Source organism: Macrobrachium rosenbergii, chromosome 10 (genome assembly GCF_040412425.1).
Source record: "Macrobrachium rosenbergii isolate ZJJX-2024 chromosome 10, ASM4041242v1, whole genome shotgun sequence".
In the NCBI taxonomy this organism is placed as follows: Eukaryota; Metazoa; Arthropoda; class Malacostraca; order Decapoda; family Palaemonidae; genus Macrobrachium; species Macrobrachium rosenbergii.
In genome coordinates, this window is record NC_089750.1 from 52,419,934 (window position 1) to 52,429,796 (window position 9,863).

General features: G+C 35.2%; 1 protein-coding gene across 1 annotated transcript in view; it reads left to right on the plus strand.

Annotated features, from left to right (window-relative positions):
* The first annotated feature begins 295 nt into the window (after positions 1-295).
* Positions 296-9,863, plus strand: part of LOC136842633 (rifampicin phosphotransferase-like) — a 487,544-nt gene continuing 477,976 nt past the window's right edge. The window contains exons 1-2 of the mRNA XM_067110251.1: positions 296-563; positions 4,565-4,630. The gene's annotated coding sequence lies outside the window, so the exon portion shown is untranslated. The remainder of the gene's footprint in view (positions 564-4,564; positions 4,631-9,863) is intronic.

A 9,863-nucleotide genomic window follows, 5' to 3' on the forward strand; every position in this document is an offset into this window, starting at 1 on the left:
GAACCATTGGCATTTTGAACAAAATAAAACAAGCTTTGCTGTTGCCAGTTGCTTCCCCAGAGACATTCGGAAAAATTCAGCTTTCTAAAATTTTTTACATATAATTTTTAAAATAATCGCAGTAACAGCTGTGCATAGCTTTTTAGAATTATGGCATTTTGAATAAAGTAAAACAAGCTAAAAAACTATGCACAGCTGTTACTGCTTTTTTTATGAATGATGTGTAATTTTAGAAAACTGTGTTGTTTCCGAATATTTTGTGGGCGCAACTGGTAACAGCCAGTCAGCAATCAACAGTGGTAGGCCTAGTGGACTAGTGGTCATGGTGTTGTACTGAAACGTTCGTGAATCGTGATTCCGAAGGCGTACGTGGGAAATGTGTTTATTAAATCCGTTAACCAACACTGCAAGAAAAAAAAACAATAACAAAGGTCAAATAATGGACAGAAGATAGGATGATTATGACAAAGAAACGTAGTCGACTTCTGAGCATGGGAAAGTGTTAGGTGTTGGCTTTCCACCTACGGATACGGTTATAGCCTAGGTCTAATTGTTCATTGAAGGTAAGATGAGTAGCTCTAGTCATAGTGGTTCAGAGTTGTGGACCACAAGTAGTTTTGAATAATAAAGTGTTTACAATTTGATGAGGAAAGTATCATTTTTGCATTCAGGGAAGTTTGTAACTGACTTGTTTCATGACACTTGAAGCCGACAAGTGGCAGACTCGCTAGCGTAGTTTAATAGGCCTATTCTGTACTGCATTTGACTTAAGATATTTTGATATTTTGTAAGACAGGAAGATGCCTTGCTTGTTGTTGTTTTGTGACGTTACTAAACTCATTGAGATTTTTATGTGCATTTGGGGAAAGTTGATTGTTTCTGATAAACAACTGATTAGGTCTCGCTGTGTTTTCCCCATGTGTAGGCTACCAATCTGATTTTTCGCCGCGATAAATATTCTCCAATTGTGGCTGAGGAAATTGGCCTAGGCCAGTTTTACCGACAGGACGAAGTGTAACCCTGGGACTATTAAACCCTCTGGGCAAAAATTCCTTATCCCTTCTTGTCATAAGAAAATCACAAATAGGATAACACTCAGGTAGTCATTGTTGCATGACCATTGAAGCTATCTGTTCTACATAGTCTAAGAGTAGATAGCTAATAACCAAGGTATGTGAGAAAAAGGTAATTCTAAGCTGGCAGTCCGTGGTGAGCTAGCCTATGGCAATTGACGTTTTCCTATGTTATTTTACCTGCCGAACAAGAATTTAAAATAATATTTTGGCGGTCAGCTGTACCCAAAATGTAATTGACCCTTGAAAACTGCACGTCTGTACCAGTGGGTCACACATAGCTCAAGGGTAAATTACAGTTTAGCAACAGCCAACCGGCAAAATATTACCTTAAACTCTTGTAGAGCAAGTAAATTAACATAGAAAAACGTCAATTGCCATAGTCTAGCTCCAATGTGCACTATTCGAAACTTTTGTAAACGGGAAACAAAACTTTACCATTTCTGCTTTCAACTTGGGTGGCCTCTATAGGTCGCCGTAGCAGAACGGCACTGCGTGCCTTATCTGCACTTTTTAAGATTCCTGGCAAGCTCGTATGTTCTGGCAAGAGGTAATTACTTTAAATTCTTGTTCAGCAAGTAAAATAACAGCGGAAAACGTCAATTGCCAGTCTCGCGCAGCTCTCGCTAAGTGCAGAAAATTCCCAATGGGTCCCCCTTACTGTTAGCTATTCTCGAAAGGGTTTTACCAGACCCAAAACCCGGATTTCCAACGGGTCCCCTTTACTGTCAGCTGCAGTTCTAAGATAATTTACAGCTTAATTACAGCCAAGCGACAAAATATCCTAGCTCACTTCGGACAGCTGGCTTAGATCTACCGAGCATATGATAATATTTCTTACCTGGGGTGAAGCCCCCTTTCTCTTTGTATTAAAAGGAACTGCTCTCATGCTAAGGTATTTAAATCATGTCTGATAGTACTGTATGAGATTCATTTAGGTATATAGAAGACAGCTGTGCAAGTTTTGCAAGTAAATATTGCTTCACTGTGATGTATGGTGACATAGGTTATTTTATATTTAGGTGGCAGGGTACCCAATGTTGAGTTGAAGGGTGCACCCTTGTATTTCACTGTAATCTACCATGCCTTAGATCAGGTTAGGGCGGGACATCCATTTGGATGACGTTCTCCCCAGTCAGTCAGGCTGAACAATGTGTCCAAGGTTAGGTTAGGTTAGGACGCTTCTGCTCCGTATTCCTAACCATTATTTGTTATTACCTAGGTGAAGATAGACTGAGTCCTAATTTTGATTTATGGTTACCTAGATGATGATAGATTGGGCCCTAATTTCGATATATGGTTACATAGGTGAAATTGATTGTGGTCAGTTAAGCTCTCCTCCTTCTCCTGTGCCCTTGGTAACATAAGGGAAGATTTGGATAGGATGCATTCCAGTATATCACTCATTTGTTTCCTTATATTTTTAAGATGAAAAAAGGAGAAATTTTAGACTAAAAGGGAGTAAATATAGCCTAGTAATGGAATTACCGGGGGGGGGAGAGGATGTAGGCACCTTTTAATTATCCTCACATGAACTTTGGCTTATAGTGAAAAATTTTTTTTTTTTTACAACGGATTAGACATTTTAGCTAGTCACAACAGTATTCAATCATGCAAGTACATGTATACATATATGTACTTGCATGACTGAATACTGTTATGCAAGTACATGTATGCATATATGTCGGCGATCAAGTCATATTGGTGCTTATAATGAGTATAGGGGATTTTATGTATCACGAATTAAGATGTTTTAAGGGTAATGATTAACAAATGAGATCCCATTTTCCTTTCGCCCAGAGTCACAATCGTTTTCTTGTGTAAACAGTTGTTCTCCCAAGGTTACCAAAGTATTGTATCTTTGTAGTTAACAAAATAAAAAAAAAAAATTAGCCAGTCAAGCTTCAGGGAAGTCGGTTAATTACGCAAGTAAAAGCCATAGGGTTAAATTTTCACATTTTCCCACATCTTTATGATCGTTGCTACCAGAGTTTAATTGTAGCCAATATTGATGGAGAAAATGGGACATGCTCCACATGAGTTCATTACCTTGTGTCCGGAGATCGTCGTCTTTGTTTACTGAGAAAGTGTTAAGTAAATGGGCTGATCAATACCTTCACCTATACTTCACCTATACTGACAATAGTACAAAGTAAATTAACATGATGGAAGTATCAAGATACTTAGTGGCGTATTCTCTGTACACACTTTTTTCTTTTATTGCTTTTAAAACTTTGCATTTTTCTAATTTGATTAACATCGGGTAAATTCCATTCGATTTATCCTTAGTTTTTATAAAGTGGGAGAATCATAGCATGTCTGTTTGCCCATGGCTGCGGACTTTTCTAAATTGATCTTTTACATTAATATAGTAGAACCTATGAAGGATTCATTGGCTAAATGCACCTAAAGATAGCCATGTATTTGTAGTGCACAGTTCCTAGGTAACAAAGGTCAATGACCTTTGCGGTTGGTTATTGGTTTTTTAACCAAGGTCAGCTGCCATGCATCCCGAGTTGGAACAGATGAGGAAAGCACTCAATGCCGTCACTAGCCTTCATCCCTCTACCGATGATTTCTGACCGGTTAATTTTTTTATCAGGATTGTGTGTTTTTTTGGTTTCTTGAGGTTTCTCCAGCCGCCGCATAGCTGCACAAATAACTGTTTCTTTAGTTTTTTTTTTTTTTCTGTAATAATGACATTACCCTCTGAAAGTTTCCGGTAATGATGTTCCATAGAGCGACGTTTTGTTTGACGCTTATGTCGTTCCTCCGATATTGGTGGTATTATGCTAAATTTGAGGTTACTGTTATTCCCATGACTCCTGCTCAGTTATCCTGATCTTTGGTGTAGTTATTTTTCTGCACTCGGGTCTTTTGGATGAGAATGAAATGTCTTACTGTATTTTGAGTTCATTTCTACACTGGGTTGCAGAATGTTTGCATGTTTTAAACCTGCAAAATATACGGGTTGCTGCTACATTTGTTTGTACTCTAGGCATACATTTTAAGTAGTTTTCCGCACAGGAAAATTCTTAATTGCATGTTTCAAGTTCTCTGTCTTAGCCTGAGATTTGCATATGAAGTGGTAGATTTTGACTTTGCCGTATTTAGTTACCTGGGATGCTTTAAAACGCTAAATCTTGTATAACTAATTACCTAATTGTAAGGAGCCTTCATAGTTTTGGATAAGTTTTATTCCTGGTATTTTGTCATATTTTAAGGCTTTAGCTTTATGTTTTAAATTTCTTAGTAGTTCGGGATTTTCTGAAGGATTAATTATGATGGATTCAATTATATACTCAGTTTTCTTTATTTGCCTGAAAGACAATAACTCAGATGACCATCCTGCTTTAGCGAAAACTTTTTGATTCCATGAACAATTCTGACTGCCAAAGTGAGCCTCAAAGTGGGCCAGTTTTGGAAACGGTTTCTTAATGTATTTTGCTGAATTGTTTTTTTTAAGCTCTTAATTCTTTTGCACATTGCAGAATATGGTTTGCGAACAGCCCTACATCCCATGCTCTGAGGACAGCCGTCGCTTTCTCCGGCTGATGGTAAGTGTTTAAATTATTATTATTATTATATAGTTATTATTGTTGTAAATTCTTTTACCAGTGTCTTTGTTTAAAATGGTTTAATTAGTAGGAGATTTTATGAAAGCTACTGCAACTTTTTGTCTACATAGTCCCAGAATTATCATTATCACTAGCCTGACTCATTTTACTCAGTTATCTGTTATTATTCATAACTTGCCGTATTATCAGTGAAAGCAACAGGAAATTATTTGTTTCGCGGGACTGCTGCTAAAGTTGATTAAGTTTCTGAGTAACTCTTTACGCAGTTCAGTAATTTGGATAAATATTCCCAATTGTTGGCGTGCTGGACAGATCTCGACTTACAAATAATATATAGGCTGCGTGCTTTTATTTAAGAAAAATGTAATATATATATATATATATATATATATATATATATATATATATATATATATAATATGTACACACAGTATATATATATATATATATATATATATATATATATATTATATATATATATATATATATATATATATATATATATATATATATATATATAATATATATATATATATATATATATATATATATATATATATATATATATATATATATATATATATATATATATATATTGAGTTTTTAGTTTGCTGTGTGACAGTGCTAGCTGTTTTCTAATTGTGTGTCCATGTTCAGTTTTAATTCAGCTTTCCTCATTAGACGTCATCATTTCAAAAAACCTCCATATTATAGATGATTATAAAAGGTTGAAGTGGCTTGAACAGGTACGCAGTATCGAGTGGATACGTGTCCTGGGTCTTTGTTATTTCTATATTACACTCGTATTTTGCATTCATTAAGAAAGATTTAATCTTTACGCATCAGTGTCGCAGTTATTTCTTCTCTTGCAAAAGGAATAAGCTGTTGTGTTAAACAATCAGTGAGATACATACTACATTATTATTACTATTTTTATTAATAATAATGATAATAATAATAATAATAATAATAATAATAATAATAATAATAATAATAATAATAATAATAATAATAATAATAATATTTTTTGGTCTATCACAGTCATCCTATTTGACTGGGTGGTTTTTATAGTGTGGGGTTCCGGGTTGTACCCTGCCTCCTTAGGAGTCCATCACTTTTCTCACTATGTGGGCTGTTTCTAGTAGCACACTTTTTTTGCATGAGTCCTGGAGCTACTTCGGCATCTAGTTTTTCCAGATTCCTTTTCATGGATCTTGGGATCGTGCCCAGTGTTCCTCTGATTATGGGGTACAGTTTCCACAGGCATGTTCCATATCCTTCTTATTTCGATTTTCAGATCTTGATACTTATCAGTTTTTTTTCTCTTTCTTTCTCATCTACTCTGGTGTCCCATGGTATTGCCACATCAGTGAGTGACACTTTCTTGTTGATTTTGTCAATCACCGTCACGTCTGGTCTATTGGCACGTATACCACCCTATCTGTTCTGATACCATAGTCCCAGAGGATCTTTGCCTGATCGTTTTCTGTCACTCCCTCAGGTTGGTGTACGTACCAATTATTACTGCAAGCTAGCTGGTGCTTCTTGCCCAGGCTCCAGTGGAGGGCTTTTGCCAATGATTCATGCTTCTTTTTGTACTGGTTCTGTGCAAGCGCCGGACATTCGCTTGCTATGTGGTTTATGGTCTCGTCTTTCATATTGCATTAACTGCATATGGGTGAGATGTTATTTCCATCTATTGTTCTTTGGACATATCTGGTTCTTAGGTTCTGATCTTGTGCCGCTGTTAGCATTCCTTGTTTCCTTCTTGAGTTCTCTCCTCTGTAGCCATTGCAATGTTTCATCGTTGGCCAGTTCTTTTGTCTGTCTCATGTACTGTCTGTGCATTGGTTTGTTGTGCCATTCCTCTGTTCTGTTTTTCATTCTCCTATCTCTGAATATTTCTGGGTCTTCGTCTACTTTTATCAGTCGTTCTTCCCATGCACTCTTTGGCCACTCGTCTTCACTGGTTTTCAGATATTGCTCTAATGTTCTGCTCTCGATGTTGACGCAGTCCTCTATGCTTAGTAGCCCTCTTCCCCCTTCCTTTCGTGTCATATATAGTCTGTCTGTATTTACTCTTGGGTGTAGTGCTGCTTTGCGTACTGTCATGTGTTTTCTAGTTTTCTGGTTTATGCGCTGTATCTGGTTACTGGTACTGTCCATGTGTTTATGGCTTTCGTCATGTTTCTGGCGTTGAGTTTTGACTTGAGTATCACCTTAAGTCTGTGCATATATTCTTTCCTGATCGTGTCCTTCATCTGTTGGTGTTTGATATCCTCTCCTTCTATTATTCCCAGGTATTTGTATCCTGTCTCATCTATGTGTTTGATGCTATTCCCGTCTGGTAGCTTTATCCCTTCAGTCCTTGTTACTTTGCCTTTTTGTATGTTGACCAAGGCGCATTTTTCTATTCCAAACTCCATCCTGATGTCCCCAGATGCAATCCTTACAGTCTGGATTAGGGTATCTATTTCCTTGATGCCCTTACCATACAGCTTGATGTCCATGAACATCAGATGGTTAATTTTGTTGCATCCTTTCTTGAGTTGGTACCCAGAATCCATCTTCTGTGGTACCCAGCATCCATCTTCTGCAGTACTTTTGTCATGGGAATCATGGTTACTACGAAGAGTAGTGGGGACAGTGAGTCGCCTTGAAAGATCCCTCTCCTGATGTTAACCTCTGCTAATCTTATCCCAGAGCTTGTAAGTACTGTATTCCAGTTGCGCATTGTATTTTTAAGGAAGCTGATGGTGTTTTCCTCTGCCCCACATATTTTCAGGAATTCTATTAGCCACGTGTGCAGTATCATGTCGAAGGCTTTCTTGTAGTCAATCCATGCCATGCTTAGGTTGGTTCTCCTTGTCTTGCTATTCCTCATTTCCATTTGACTATTAGGAGCTGATCTTTTGTGCCCCTATACTTCCTTCTGCAGCCTTTCTGTTGGTGGGGGATGGTGTTTGTGTCCTCTAGGTATTTGTATAGCCTTTCACTGATGATACCTGTTAGTAACTTCCACATTATTGGTAGGCAGGTGATAGGCCTGTAGTTGCTTGCTATATTTCCATTGTTCTTGTCTTTCTGTACTAAGGATGCTCTCCCTGTGGTCAGCCATTTGGGCGCATGGTAGTTTGTGATACAATGCTGGAGTTGTTCTGCTATTCGTAGGTGTAGGGCCTTGAAGTTTTTGAGCCAGTATCCATGGACTTCATCGGGACCTGGGGCTTTCCAGTTGGGCATTTTCTTTAGTTGGTGTCTGACTGTGTATGTCGTGAACTCGGTGAATCTTTGTTTTGTTCTTCACATTTCTTCTGCCTCGTTGATTTCTTGGAGCCATGTTGCACGCTTGTTGGTGTGATACTGGATTGCTCCATATGTTTTCCCAGAGTCTGTTAGTTGGTTCGGCTTCAGGAATTTCCTGGTGGTTGCCTTTTTCTCTTGGTTGGCTGTATAGTCTTTTCTGGTTGGTTCCGAAGAGTTTGTTCTGTTGGTATCCTTTATTCCTGTTCATGTACCGTTGGATCTTGTGTGCTTTGGCTTTAAGACTCTGTTTTATATCTTCTATTGTGTTGTTTAGTCCCTTCTCCTGTACTTTGTATTTCTCATTCAGTTCCTCTCTTGTTTTATTGCTTCTTGGCATCCTTTCTGCCATCTCTTTCAGTTTACTCATTATTATTATTATTATTATTATTATTATTATTATTATTATTATTATTACTCTAAAATTCATATGAAATAAATAGAATAGAAATTTCATATGTGGAAAATGTTAAACAAAGATGATGATGAAATATTAAAATAAATATAGCTGAAGAAAGCACAGTAGATGCCAATTAATTTCGAATGAAGATCTCTTTGTCTTCAAAACTCGTTTACGCCCTTCATTTTCAACCCTTCCCCTTGATATTTTTATTTTTATAGGTGCTTCACTCCTCGATAGTAAGAACGCTTATTATACACACATATTTAAAATATATATATATATATATATATATATATATATATATATATATATATATATATATATGTATATATATATATATATATATATATATGTATATATATATATATATATATATATATATATATATATATATATATATATATATATATATATATATATATATATATATATATATATATATATATATATATATATAAATTTTCAGATGTACGATGATGAGAGAGACATTGCAGAAGCTGTCGAGATAAATAGTTTGTGTTGCATGTGTGGAGAAAGAATTATTTGGTGAGAAATGTATGAAATGTGATTAGGGTATGTTGTGCTATAGTGGAGAGGGTGTGAAGGAGAAGCAAAGGAGAGTGGCGGAATTCCAGAGCCTTTCCATTTCGAAACGTTGGCGGCGATAAAGATACATATACACATAGGTTACATGTGAGTGTATATGTATATATATATATATATATATATATATATATATATACACACACACTCACACACACATATATATATATATATATATATATATATATATATATATATATATATATATATATATGTGTGTGTGTGTGTGTGTGTGTGTATTGTGTTTGGTGTGTGATCAGGTCTTGAGATAAAGACGAAAGCTCAGTGTCTACGATCTTCCTATTAACCTTTTCTTGAGCGCTTCTTATGTTTATATGCCACAGGACCATTATGGTATTGAATGTAAGTATATATATATATATATATATATATAATATATATATATATATATATATATATATATATATATATATATATATATATATATATATATATATATATATATACATATACGTATACAATAATGAATATATGCTTTCATAACGGAGCTCTTAACGGACATAACAAAAGCTCTTATTGTTGGGGAATGAAACACTTGATGTCAAACAAGTATTGGATTCAAACAGAACTTTATTTAAAATTAGTTTATATTTTGTATGTTATCTTTATTTTCATTTTTCTCATGGTTTCGCACATTTCACGTATGGAAAATCTCTTCTATTTAAACTTGCTTTTTTTTGGTAGAAATTTTAGAATGTTGTAAAAATATTTACTAATTTTCAGCAAGGACAAGTATGTATATAAAATATATATATATATATTTATTATATATATAATATATCCATATAGACTATATATATTTATATATATTGTATATGTACTTGTCATATTGATATATATATATATATATATATATATATATATATATATATATATATATAT